The 14,453-nt window shown below is 38.4% G+C and overlaps 1 protein-coding gene and 1 pseudogene across 7 annotated transcripts in view; both read left to right on the top strand.

Annotated features, from left to right (window-relative positions):
* Positions 1–14,453, top strand: part of BICC1 (BicC family RNA binding protein 1) — a 318,362-nt gene that overhangs the window by 191,323 nt on the left and 112,586 nt on the right. The window lies entirely within an intron of this gene.
* On the top strand, positions 10,868–12,534 carry LOC129525188 (protein FAM133B-like; annotated as a pseudogene).

Here is a 14,453-nt window from a genome sequence, read left to right as displayed (position 1 = left end):
TGAATCAGTTCTTGGCTAACATCCCTGGTATGTGTATACCTATATTATTTTTTAAATGATTCACTTCAGAGATGCAATTTTTGGACCATAATTTGTATTTAATAAAAGTGAAATGAAAATAGCAGGAAGAATGTTAGAAGGTAATTATTTGCTCTTTCATCTGATGTGGCTGTTCCTTCTCACCCCTGAGTGTTGTAGAGGAAGGAATTGTTGGTCTTTAGAGCTTTTTCATTCCAGACTATTATTATTCAAGAGACCCAAGAATATAAATGTATTTAGGGACTCATGCCGTGTTTTGGATGATTATTACATTCTAAATCCCATGGTGATGTGAAACTTTGGAATATACACATAATTCCCAGGCTGAGCTAGAGAGACAGTACAGCCATAGGTTTGTGTTGCATTTCACTTTGGAGTTTCTAAAATGCATGTTGGCTAAATATTTGAGCCTAGACAAACATTTTTCATGGTCACTGTTACCACAGTTTGCCCCTTTCTTTACCTTACTGGAATTTAGTCCTGTGTTTCCTAAATTAGCTTCCATAGCTCTGTCTAAACTTTACTTTTTAAGCCATTAATCCTTTATCGAGAGCAGCTGTGTGAGTGGCTGTATGGCTCACTTGCTTGAAGAGCTGGAAGGAAGCTGCCTGGCAAGAAGGCAAGCAGCCAACAGCCTGAATTTGCCATCAGTTAGAGAGTTCAGATTCTTCTCCTCTAAAGATGTTGGCTTGGTAGTTCTGAGGCTGGTACTGGGAGCTGCTATATTTAACAAGTTTCACTACTTGTTCTTATGGTCAGACTGAGTTTGGGAAACACAAATCTCACCATCTGATATGGAAATATCACTAAGAACACCATGTGTTCTGAAGCCAATGGGTGACCACTACTGAGAAACAGCAGAGTCCTTCTACAGTCACTTCTGGATAATGCCCATCTTGGCATCTATAGAACTACATTTTTATGGATGCATTAATTTCATTTTTCTATCATCTTTGTAGTCAGTTAACGTGGATTAGTTTAGAGTGATGAAAACCTCATTGTTCTGTGCGTGTGCTAAATGTTGGATAAAAGACCATCTAATTTTTGTCCATTCCCTTTCCTCCTCCCTTTCTTGTCATCTCACTTTTCTTTCTTACCTTTCACTCCACTTTCATTCTTCTGTGACCGTATTCTAGATGGAATACAGTGGGGGAAAAAGTAATAGAAATATTTTCATGTGCACAGGGCATTTTAGGGAAGTGCATGTTTTGTGATATAAACTAAGGAACTATAGAATTATTTAAACTTTTTTTAATTTTAGATTCAGGGGTACATGTGCATATTTTTTACATGGGTTTATTGCATACTGGTGGAGATTGGGCTTTTAGTGTTACTGTTACACAGATAGTGAACATGGTACCCAATTAGTAATTTTTCAAGGCCTTGCCCTAGAATTTTTTAAAACATCTCTAGAGTATTTGAAATTATTGGAAGGTTGAGTCATCATTAGAGCTGGAGAGAACTGAGAATTTAAGGTTCAGTATAATGGACATTTAAATGGGTGACTGTAGAATTGTCTTAAAGAGGGTCACAATTAAGAACAACAAAGCAATATTTGATATTTCTTCTGTATCACGTAAATTTATTTTGAGTGGATAAAAATCTAACTCCTTCTAACTCTTAGATTGAGTATACTAGAACAGTCTCCTTTACATTGAAAAATTTGAGGTTTGTGCCTGTGAAACCAGTGTTTAGGGATTAAGGTGTTTAATACCATACACCCTTACCAACAGAATAACTTCAAGGACTCATTAAAATTTTGAACATGCTATTCTGAATCATAGCCTTAATATTTTAAAATAAATGCAGCTTCATTAAAGTACAAATTGCATTCTTAACAAATTTGATTGTTTTGCCAAATAGAAGTCCTGCCAGACCTGCTTTAAGAAATACATAAAATTGATTTGCAATGAGCATTTATCACACTGGTATATTGTTCTGTGAGCTTCATGATGCTAGATAAGTTTGTTTTCTTAAACAAGGTAAACATTTTTCTCACAGTCTTCTTTTGCTCTTAATCTGCTCATCAGTCTCTTCTTAGACTGGCGAAGGTGAACGGTAAATGATATGGTTTGGCTGTGTCCCCACCCAAATCTCATCTTGAATTGTAATCCCCTTTATCCCCACATGTCAAAGGAGAGATCTGGTGGGAGGTGATTGGATCATGGGGGTGGTTTCCTTCCACGCTGTTCTCATGATAGTGAATGAGTTCTCACAAGATCTGATGAGTTTAAAACTGTTTGACAGTTCTTCCTTCCCACGCCCTCTCTCCCCTGCTGCCATGTAAGATGTGCCTGCTTTCCCTTCTGCCATGATTGTAAGTTTCCTGAGGCCTCCCCAGGAATGCAGAACTGTGGGTCAATTAAAGCTCTTTCCTTTATAAATTACCCAATCTCAGGTATTTCTTTATTGCACTATGAAAACAGACTAATACAGTGAGTAAAAAAAAGTTTAAAGTTTTTAAGCCAAATTTCAAATAACTGAGGTCAGCATGAATGAAGCTTTATCGCAGAGTTAAACCAAGTGATAGGAACTAATCCCTGCAAGTGGTCCTTGCATGATGACTTAGGAAACCCCAGGACTAGCAGGAATGAGAGGCATTGACTGGGTTACTTGATGTTTCCTGGTTTGGAGGCAATTTGGCACCAAGTTTAGCCATTCTCTTCCTCCCGGAATCAACAAAAGAATCTTCATAATTCCATGAGGTTTTATTGTTTTTGGTTACATTTTATCAGAACAAGTAGGTATCTAATAGAAAATGTTAGCATGAGAAAAATAGTAGACAGTTCATTTTTTTTTTTCCAGAAGAAAATGTTTTGTTGAGTATGCTTACACTTTTATTGGGTGTTCATAGTGAACTAGTTAGTTGAGGGCTTTAACATAGTTGCACTTAAATGGCTGAGGGCACGGAAGAGGCATGGCAGGGCATGGCATGCTGGACCAACGTGTTGCTAATGGTGGGTTGCAACCTGTTCGTGTGTCAGGTGTTAGGTTAGTGCGTCGCAGCCAATAGTAAAATAACCCAACTAGGTTAAAAAAAAAATAGAGTGTAAGGGCATTGTTTGTTATTAAATTTTTATTTTATATTTTTTGAGACAGAGTCTCACTCTGTCACCCAAGCTGGAGTGAAGTAGTGCAATTTCACCTCACTGCGACCTCCGCCTCCCGGGTTCAAGCGATTCTCCTGCCTCAGCCTCCTGAGTAGCTGGACTACAGGCACACACCACCACGCCCAGCTTATTATTATTATTATTATTTGAGATGGAGTTTTGCTCTTATTGCCCAGGCTGGAGTGCAATGGTGCAATCTCGGCTCACCGCAACCTCCACCTCCTGGGTTAAGCGATTGTCCTGGCTCAGCCTCCCGAGTAGCTGGGATTACAAGGCACCCGCCACCACGCCCAGCTAATTTTGTATTTTTAGTAGAGACAGTGTTTCTCCATGTTGGTCAGGCTGGTCTCGAGCTCCCAACCTCAGGTATTTCACCCACTTCGGCCTCCCAAAGTGCTGGGATTACAGGTGTGAGCCACCGCGCCTAGCCAGCTAATTTTTTTTTTTGTTTTTTTTTTTTTTTTGTATTTTTAGTAGAGACAGTGTTTCTCCATGTTGGTCAGGCTGATCTCAAGCTCCCGACCTCAGGTATTTCACCCACTTCGGCCTCCCAAAGTGCTGGGATTACAGGTGTGAGCCACCGTGCCTAGCCAGCTAATTTTTTTTTTTTTTTGTATTTTTAGTAGAGACAGGGTTTTACCATGTTGGCCAGGCTGGTCTTGAACTCCTGACCTCAAGTGATCTGCCTGCCATGGCCTCCCAAAGTGCTGGGATTACAGGTGTGAGCCACCGCGCCTAGCCAGCCAATTTTTTTTTTTTTTTTTGTATTTTTAGTAGAGACAGGGTTTTACCATGTTGGCCAGGCTGGTCTTGAACTCCTGACCTCAAGTGATCTGCCTGCCATGGCCTCCCAAAGTGCTGGGATTACAGGTGTGTGCCACCATGCCTGGCCAATATTTAATTGATAGAATACTTTACATATTTATAGAGTACAGTATGATATTTCAATACATGTATACCAGATGTAATGCTCCAAGTGAAGTGGCATCATTGTCTGGGGTAAATTCCTGAGGTTCGTTGTCTCATGCCAAGGAAATCAAGGACACGGACACACATGGAGTGAGGTTAAGAGCAGAGGTTTAATAGGCAAAAGAAAGAGAAAGGAGAACAGCTCCCTCTCCTGCAAGAGAGAGGGGTGCCTAAGTGGGACTTCCAGCCTGCAGTAGAGTGCACAGGGTTTTATAGACAGGCTTGAAGAAATGGTGTCTGATATACATAGGGCCCGAAGATTGGTTGGACCAGGTGTGATGTTTACATAGCACGTGAAGAAGCTGGCCGCTCCACCCTAATCTTTTACTATGCAAATGGGGTCTCTACTTGGCCTGTGCCATGTTGCCTGCTCCTTACTGTGCACGTGGTTGACAAAGAAAGGGGAAGATGGAGCTGCCGTGTTGGACCTACCTAGCCCCCAGGTGGTCTTTTCCTAGTGGCACGGCTGCTGGCATTCACCCATGCAAGCTTCCAGCTTGCTTATCTATGTTTGCAGCTCGATTTTACTGGCTGCTCTTTGTTAGACAAGAAAATGATTTGGGGGCTACTTTTCATTAAAAGGAAAACCTTACTGAGGACTTCCTTACCCTTACTATCTGCCTAAATAGTATTGTCTTAACTCCTATATCACAAGCAGGGTAATTAGCATATCCATCACCTCCAGCATTTATTATTCTTTGTGTTGGGAATATTAAAAATCCTCTCTTGTAGCTATTTGAAAATATATAATAAATTATATTTATCTGTAGTCACCCTACAGTGCTACAGAACACTAGGATTTATTCTTCCAATCTAGATCTTACCTTTGTAACTGTTAACCAACCTTTCTCTATACCACCGTCCCACACCACACCTTTCCCAGCCTCTAGTACTCATTGTTCTGTTCTCTACTTCTGTGAGATCAACTTTTCTCTCTTCCACATATGAGTGAGAACATGCAGTATTTATCTTTCTGAACCTGGCTTATTTCAGTAAGGGTATTGTTTAGTAAAACTTTCATATGCGTCTGTTTATGTGCAAACATACACCTGTGCACAAATATATTAGTAGGTCATGATATAAAATGGATGACAAAGGTTGTAGAACACTGTGCTAGGTGGTCAGCTCTCCAAAGGGTAAGGAGCACGTGGATTTTGTGAATCACTGCATCCCTAACACTGTAACCAGTTCATAGTTGGCACTCAGTAAGTGTTTGTAGATTGAGCCCTCAACTCAATCATGGAAACAGTGGAACCACTAATACAGATGGGAATGTATATCCCTAAGGTGTGTCATGTAGGAAAAAGATTTAGAATTATTGCCTTCCCAGATGAGTGATAATCACTGTTATGAAAATTATCCACTACTGATATCTTCCCTATAGACCCTTAAGTAAAAAAATGTGGGACATGATTGTGACTAAACCTTCTTTAGTGGTTCTGAATAGTCCTAATGATGACTGCCTGCACTCATGAGGGAAGTGGAAGGAAACTTAGGGACAGTGACCTGATCATTGTCATTCACAGGACACCTGAATGAGTGAAACTCCAGTGCCATTCTCAGTAAGCTTTTAAATGAGACTTAACAAGACACAGCCTCCTGGTAGACATCCAGACTATAGTTGTTTTGGTTGTGGTTATTTTAATTAGTATTTATTTACATAATTAGCGATTATGTAAGTGGGTCCTACCATTTGTTGAAACCTCCTGGGGTCAGGCACTGTGCTAAATATTTTATGTACATAATCTTTTCAAATTATCAGAGCAACTCTATGAGTGAGGTGGTAGTATTTTCATTTTCAGATGAAGAAACTAAAGCCAGTAAAGGTAGGTTAGCTTGCCCATGGTTTTCCAGTTGGTAAGTAGCAGACCTCAAACCCAAATTCAGGTCTGTTTGTTTCCAGAACTCCAAATCACTGTACTCAAATGCCCTTTCACACCCATACCTTCCATGGTGCTTTTCCCTATTCCAGGAAGTTCCATAATGTATAATAATATCTCTTCAGCAACCATTGCCAAGATTAGCTGATGATGCTCAGTCCAGTTTCATAATGTCTCAGTCCTTGGAGATTACAGAGATTACAGAGATTTGAAGGTAGGCTAAGGTTAGCATTTCTTGTAGACAACACCTCTTTTTTCAGGGGAAATTAGATTTTACCATTTAAAAAGACGAAACCACTCAAAGGTGTGTACATTTTTGAAAAGTGCTTGCCTCTGAATTTTACCTTGATATTTCATGCCATGTGTTATTTCCTTAGGCAGAGACTTTTTGATATGTCATTAAACAACTTTGAAAAAATGAATTTGGAAGGAAAATAAACCCAGAATATGTTATAAATTGCTTGTTGTGTTGGTTTTCTTTTACATGTATGTGTGTGTGTGGTTTTTTTCTGTATGTGTGGTTGAAATCTTCGAAAGTACTGTTTGTCACATACCTGAGGACCTGTGTATTTCTTCTGAGTAGAAAAATGTGTGGTTTTGTTGTTGTTGTTCTTGTTTTTGAGATAGGAACTTGCTCCTTTGCCCAGGCTGAAGTGCAGTGGCATGATCATAGCTCGGTGCAGCCTTGGCCTCCATGGCTCAAGTGATCATCTCACCTCAGCCTCCCAAGTAGCTGGGACTACAGGTGCAAGCCACCATACCTGGCTAATATTTAAATTTTTGTGGAGTTGGGGTCTCGCTGCATTACCCAGGCTGATCTCAAACTCCTGGGCTCAAGCTATCCTCCCACCTCAGCCTCCCAAAGTATTAGGATTACAGGCATGAGCCTCTGTGCCTACAGAATATTTTGTACTTAAAACTTTTGTATATATTATTAAGATCATCACTTGGTGAATGCTAATCGAGGGCCAAGAGTAGAAATTCACCCAAAGAGTTGAATAAGTTGTATGCAATGTACCAATAGTCACTGTGGCTAGAGAGAGCATGGTATAAATAGGACCACTCAGAGGAGAACAGAGACCTGGGCCATTCCAGTTCTTGAAGATCCCAGTATACTTCAACAATAAAAATTTTATAAAAAGACTACTTTTAAATATTCAGTTTTTCAGTGCATCTCTTTCTACATGAATAACTGTATTTGTAGATAGTGCCAAACATGCACATTTGAGATCCTTTTCGAATATGTATTTTCTCACACTCACAGACACACAGCACACACATCATTTTACAGGTGAGACAGCTCATGTTCGGTGACCTATTAGCAAGACTGAGGACCTGAGCTTGGGTTCATTTCTTGATCTCCAGCTAGTTCCGCCTTCTTCTCTTCTGAAGGTCCCAGGTATTGGCTTGTTTGCTTATCTTATAACTGCTGCAAACTAGCTGTTCTTTCCAATCTTTTTTCTCTCTCTCCTGTACCAGGGTCAGAGAGGAAAATGGTCTCAGCTTTTCAGTTATCTTCTCAAGCCTAAATAAGCAAATATATCTGGTAGTTTTTTTTTGTTGTTTTTTTTTTTGAAAAGATATTTTCCCTTAACTTAGAAAGGAAACAAATTTTCAGTGGAATAGAGAGGTGAGAAAGTAAGTAAAAAAGTGAAAACATCAACAGAAAGACAAGCCAGAGACGGGGAGAAAATATTTGCAAAAGACACATCTGATGAAGAACTGTTACTCAAAATATACAAAGAACTTTTTAAAACCTAACAATAAGAAAACAACCTGATTTTAAAAGTGGGTCAAAGATCTTAACAGACACCTCACCAAAGAAGATATACAGATGGCAAATAAGCATGTGAAGAGATCCTCAACATCATGTACCATTAGAGTTGCAAATTAGAACCATTAAGATATCACTACCTACCTGTTAGAATGGTTGAAATCCCAAACACTGACAACACCAAATGCTGGTGAGAATGTGGAGCCGTAGGAACTCTCATTCATTCTTGGTGGGAATGCAAAATGGTACAGCTACTTTGGAAGATGGTTTTGCAGTTTCTTGTAGAATTAAACATGCTGTTACCATATGATGCAGCTGTCTCACTCCTTGGCATTTATCCAGGGGAGTTGAAAACTTATGTCTGCACAAAAACCTGCACATGGAACAGATGCTTATAGCAGCTTTATTCGTAATCATCAAAACTCGGAAACAACCAAGATGTCCTTCAGTAGGTGAATGGATAAATGTGGTACGTTGACACAATGAAATATTATTCAGTGCTAAAAAGATATGAGCTATCAAACTATGAAAGGGCATGGAGGATTCAATCTTAAATGCATTATACTAAGTGAAAGAAGCCAGTCTGGAAAGGCTACATACTTTATGATTTCAACTCTATGTCATTGTAGAAAAAGCAAAACTTTGGAGACAGTAAAAAGATCAGTGGTTATCAGGGACTTCGTGGGAGGGAAAAATAGGCAGAGCACAGAGCATTCTTAGGGCAGTGAAATTATTCTGTATGATTTACAATGGTGAATATATGTCATTGTACATTTGTCAAGGCCCATAGAACAGGTTTTGAAGTTGATGTGATGTTGACAGTGCCCGGGGAGGCTGTGCCCACGTATAGAAAGTGGCGTATGGGAATTCTCTGTACTTTCCACTTGATTTTGCTCTGAGCCAGAAACTGCCCTGAAAAATAAAGTCTATATTTAAAAAAATAGTCGTAGATACTAGACACAGCATTTTTATCAGCATTTTAAAATATACTATATGCAAAGATAATATTATATGATCAAGAATAACTCCTTAATGTATAAATTTAAAAGCACCATGAAATCTCTTAAGAAACAATCAGAAGTTTTATAAAATTTTAAAAAAGGAAAGTGAGGAAAATGCCTAAATTAAACAGTAAAACACACCCAGTTATTCAACACTAGGTGACGACTGGACTGGGTCTGGGTTTTTCTTAGCTTGCCTGACTCTGTGACTGCTGCTCTCTGCTTTCTTGGGTTCCTTCTCCCTCAATCTTCCTGTTTCCAGAACAGATGCTTTTTATGTCCTCTTGCCTGTGGTGACATCCCAGGATCCCTTCCATCTGCAGTTTTTTCTTACCTGTTAAACTTTATGAGGAGGAAAGGAGAAAATATTGATTATTTACCTGTTTTGTAATAGGCATTATAATAGATGCCTGTTGTAATCTCTTTTAATCCTTACAATAACCCACATGAAGGAGTGTTATTCTCCCCATTATATATATTAATAACTAATGTGAAAGATGATATAATTTGTTGAAGGCCAGTGAATTGTAAGTGATGTAGTTTGGATATAAACCTTGGTTTCAAAATTCAAGACACGGTAATCTGTCCATTCTGTAAGAAGCAAGCACATAAGTGCTAATGATGAGTGTTTGGTCACACACAAAAAATAAAGATTTACTAACACATTTATTTAAGAAAACTCAGACTTAAGCTACATTTGGTTCTTAAGTGTCTTCTTCAAAAAGAAAGGCAATCTCGGGTAATTCCTTACCTGACTTTTAGAAGTGTGCTGGACCTCTGTCTTTTAAAAATGTTCAGCCTACATTTATTTTTATTATTCTTGTTCTTCATGGTATCTTTCTTTCCTATTCTCCTTTTTTGAGATCCATTAAGGATTTTACTGTGATTTATAAACTTTCTTCTGGAATGGTGGTTCTCCACCTGAGGTGATTTTATTCCACAGGGATCATTTGGCAATATCTGGAGACATTTTTCATTGTTATAGCTGGGAGAGGGTGCTACTGGCATCTAGAGGGTAGAGCCGAGGGCTGCTGCTAAACATCCTACCCTGCAGAAGACAGCCGCCTCAACACAAAATTATCTAGCACAAAATGCCAGTAGCTCAAGGTTGAGAAATGCTGAACTAGAGGTGTGGGCTTATTATCAGGATAGCATAGCACTGGATTCCCATTAGAATCCATAGTGTCTTCATAGCACTGGATTCCCGTTAGAACATTTCATGCAGCCTGGTGCTTCAATTACCTGGCTTCCTTTTTTGTAGCATTGGCATTAGAATATAGTTTAGTCTGACTACAGAAGGAAGAAAATACCTATGTAACAAAATAGGTGAACTGACAGAATTTTGGTAAAAGAGATAAAACATAGTAGGGTGATAGGTCTACACATTTTAAAAGCCAGTTTGCAATCAGTGTTGAATTTTATAGTTTAATTGTGCAACTTCAACTGTTTGTTTATTCTCCATGAGTGTTTCACGTTATGCCTTTGTGCCTGCTTCAGTGCTGGGGGACAGACCTTCTACCCTCCTGATTCATGTTGCCTCTGTCTTCCATTCCTCTTTGCTGGAATGTGTAGTTGTGGTAACTGTGACAATTCCTAAGGTTTCTGACAGTTTTTGAACACCACAATGGTGCTGTAAATTCCTGTCTTGGCCAGGAGATGGACACCACATTTTGATGGTTTCTCAAACAATGTGTGACCTTTTCCTGGTTTCCTCTGTTCTGTCAGTCATGGCATGGCTGGACAGAATTCAGGGACATCTATCAGGCCTCTCAGGAGCAATTAAATTATTTTCATGAAGGCATTTTGCAGTTGTAAACAATATTGAAGACACTGTGTGGCATTTCTCATTAGCTAAAAAAAAAAAAGATAGTGGCAACAATACAGGATTATCTGACTTGATAATTAGCCAGGCATGGTGGCACACGCCTGTAATCCCAGCTACTCAGGAGGCTGAGGCAGGAGAAATGCTTGAACCAGGGAGGTGGAGGTTGCAGTGAGCCGAGATCTAACCATTGCACTGCAGCCTGGGCAACAGAGCAAGACTCTGTCTCAAAAAAAAAAAAAGATTAAAAATAATAATTAGGAGGGAGAATAAACGACATCTTGGTTTTTTAAAAGTCCTTTTTATGCCATTAAAGTGTGGCTTGTGGTTTATTATTACATTTTTATGCAACCTTGGTACTGACATTTTTATCAAAAGATATTGGAGAGATTTCAGGAATGAGGAGTTACATTCCCTTTATATCTTGTTGCCAGAAATTACTCTTAAGCAAAATAAATTCTGCCTGAAATAAAAATAAAATGAGAACACAGCATATGCGTGTTTTTGGCTCTGTGATCTATGCAAATAGTTATGTATTAACTCATTTATTAAAATGGGCTTATTCTACACACACATTTCTACCATTGGATTTTTCTTCTTAAAAAATAAGCAGAGCAGAGTGGGGAGGCGGCAAGAGGACCTGCGGCAGGCCCTCTTCGGCCATCTCTCCGGCCCGGTTTCCCTCGGCGTGCCACTGTGCGCTCAGTCCAGCACCATGGGGAAGCGGGACAGTCGCGTGGCCTATATGCACCCAATAGCAATGGCGTGATCAAGGGGTCCAATCCAGTCTTCAGGGCCAACAATACAGGATTATCTGAATCGACCAAGGCCTACCTGGGAAGAAGTAAAAGAGCAACTAGAAAAGAAAAAGAAAGGTTCCAAGGCTTTGGCTGAATTTGAAGAAAAAATGAATGAGAACTGGAAGAAAGAACTGGAAAAACACAGGGAGAAATTGTTAACTGGAAGTGAGAGCTCATCCAAAAAAAGACAGAGAAAGAAAAAAGAAAAGAAGAAATCTGATAGGTATTCATCTTCTTCATCAAGCTCTGATTCTTCCAGCAGTTCTTCTGATTCTGAAGATGAGGATAAGAAACAAGGAAAATGAAGAAAGAAAAAGAAGAACCGTTCACATAAATCTTCTGAAAGCTCCATGTCAGAAACTGAATCAGACAGTAAGGATAGTTTAAAAAAGAAAAAGAAGTCAAAAGATGGAACTGAGAAAGAAAAGGATATTAAAGGACTCAGCAAAAAGAGAAAGATGTATTCTGAAGATAAACCTTTTATCATCTGAGTACTTGTAAGAATCAGAGTATATTGAGGAGGTGCAAGCAAAAAAGAAGAAAAGCAGTGAAGGACGAGAAAAAGCAACAGAAAAAACAAAAAAGAATAAGAAGCATAAGAAACACAGTAAGAAGAAAAGGCTGTTAGTTCAAGTCCTGACTCACCATAACATTAAGAAAAATCAGGATTCCCTTATAAAGAAAGTGCAATGTCTGAGGAAATTTCAACTGTGAAAACTACAACATATTTACTAAAATGCATGAATTTTCTTGTTTTTAGAATTATTCCTGGACTATTCAGTAGCCACTCAGATGCTACTGTGTGAAAGGGCCATAAATGTTGCCTGCTGCTTGAACATCTATTTTTTTCTCTTCCAGTGCTTGATAACTCTGGGAGATAATACACTGCAGTCATACTAGTGGTTAAGATATTTGGGAATAAAATTAATACTTTTGACTAGAAATGTCTAAGGATAAACCAACAGAAATTGTATCTGGATAGATCTTTAAGATGTAATCAGAAATGACCAGATGACTCTAGTTAAAATTTTTGAAGGAGGGATTACATTAATATTTCAAAACCCTTACTCTGTAAGATAAGTGTAGTTTAATTTTTTCCCCTCGTATACTTTTATTTACCTGGGGAAGGAGCTTTTAGTGTTGGGGGGGGTGGTTTGCTATCTCTTTAGCTAGCAGAATAGTGTGCCTTTGATCCTCACACGTCCTGTATTATGGACACAGTAGCCATACTTCACAGGGAGGTCAGAGCTGGCTACCAGCAGTCTTGCCCTTTACTGAGCTTAGTGTCATCCTTGGATGCTGTCATATGCTGCTTTGAGTGAACCAGAGAAACAGCCATTTGCAGCATGAGAAAGCCCCAAAAGCTCTGGGATTTACCTCCACTTCAGTAATAATGAATATTTTTTAGCATTAGAATGTGTTATGTCATTTGAATTAATTTTTACTACACTGGCTTGGGAGAGGAATTATTTTAAATAGACACTGGTACTTTTTGAACTTGATAGCTAAAGATTCTAAAATGCATGTTTTATACTAAGTTTTAACCAGTCAGGAAAATTTTATGTAACCAGTGATAGTTTATTTTTTTGTATGAATTTTGTTTAGGCTACAATGTTTAGCTTTTGTTAACTCCTCACTCTTGCTGTCTTAAGTTCATTACTATGTTTAATGGCCTACTTGCCAAGATATTTAGCATGTAAAAAGCAGGGTTTTGATTTAAAAAAAAAAAAAAAACAGCTTCATATTGAAGCTGAGACTTACAATAACAAGTTGAGTGGCAAGCCTGGTATGCTGTGTCTTATTGCCAGAATCTTAGTAAATGTAATGTTTTAAAAGTTTATTGTCTTTGTATATTAATAACAAATTATGACAAGTTAAGTTTAAATAAGAGTTAAAAAAAATAACCAGAGAACTTCTATATAAGCACGTAAACAGTAATACCATTATTTTTGTAGCTGCATGAAATACCATTGCATGTATATGTAGGATATGGCTATAATATACATTTCAACAGATTTGATGACATTGGGTTGTTTTCTCTTTTGTCTACAATGAATTTCAAATTTAGTTGCCTACTTTTACACATTTTTTATGTTGCGTAAATTCTTAAAAGTGGAATTTTTAGGTCACAGGATATGAGTAACTTTAATATTTTTTAGGATTGTCACCTTGTCCTTCCAAATGACTCTTGAACTCCTACTAGGCAGGGGCTGGATTCTGGAAAGAGAAACAATTGTTCTTGCTCCTCTTTGCCAATACTGTGCTTTCCTGTCCTTGGCCAATCTAAATAGTGAAAAAAAAAAACAACAACAAAAAAACAAAAAAAACCTCATGTTGTCATATGCACTTTCTTAATAGAAAAGTTGAGCATTGTTTAATCTGTTTGTGGAACACTTATTTACATCACTCTGTGAATTGTTTGCCCTTCCCTTTTGTTGGTTTATTCATATTCTTTCCCTATGTTAGTGAGTTGTTGTCTTAGTTCATTTTGGCTACTATACCAAAATACCTTAGCCTGAGTAATTTGTAAACAATAGAAATTTATTGCTTCCAGTTCTGGAGACTGGGAAATGCAAGATCAAGGTGCTGGCAGATTTGGTGTCAGGGCCTGTTCCTCATAGGTGGCACCTTCTATGTCTTCACATGGTAGAAGGGGAAAAAACCTCCCTCACATCACTTTTATAAGGGCACTAATGCTATTTAGGAGGATGCAGCCCTTATGACTTAATCACCTTCCAAAGTCCCCACCTCTTAATACTGTCAGCATTGGGGGTAGGTTTCAACATAGGAATTTTGTGGGAATATAAACGTTCAGACTGTTGCACTTGTTCATCTTTTTTTTTCATGGTAAAATTAGACTTTTAAATTGTTTTTTCTATTGTTTAATTGTCTTGCCCAAACTGTTCCTTCCTCGCCACCAATGCTTATTTACAAGTAATTGATGGATAATTTCTATATCAAACTAGAATGAAGTGAATTGACCTTAAATACTAATAATGTGTTAATTTTTGAAGGACTATAGGAAAGTATGTATTAACATTAAGGCCATTGGATTTCC

This window comes from Gorilla gorilla, chromosome 8 (genome assembly GCF_029281585.2).
Source record: "Gorilla gorilla gorilla isolate KB3781 chromosome 8, NHGRI_mGorGor1-v2.1_pri, whole genome shotgun sequence".
Taxonomy (NCBI): domain Eukaryota; kingdom Metazoa; phylum Chordata; class Mammalia; order Primates; family Hominidae; genus Gorilla; species Gorilla gorilla.
Note: the sequence above shows the minus strand (reverse complement) of the source record. Positions and strands in the feature narration are given on the sequence as shown.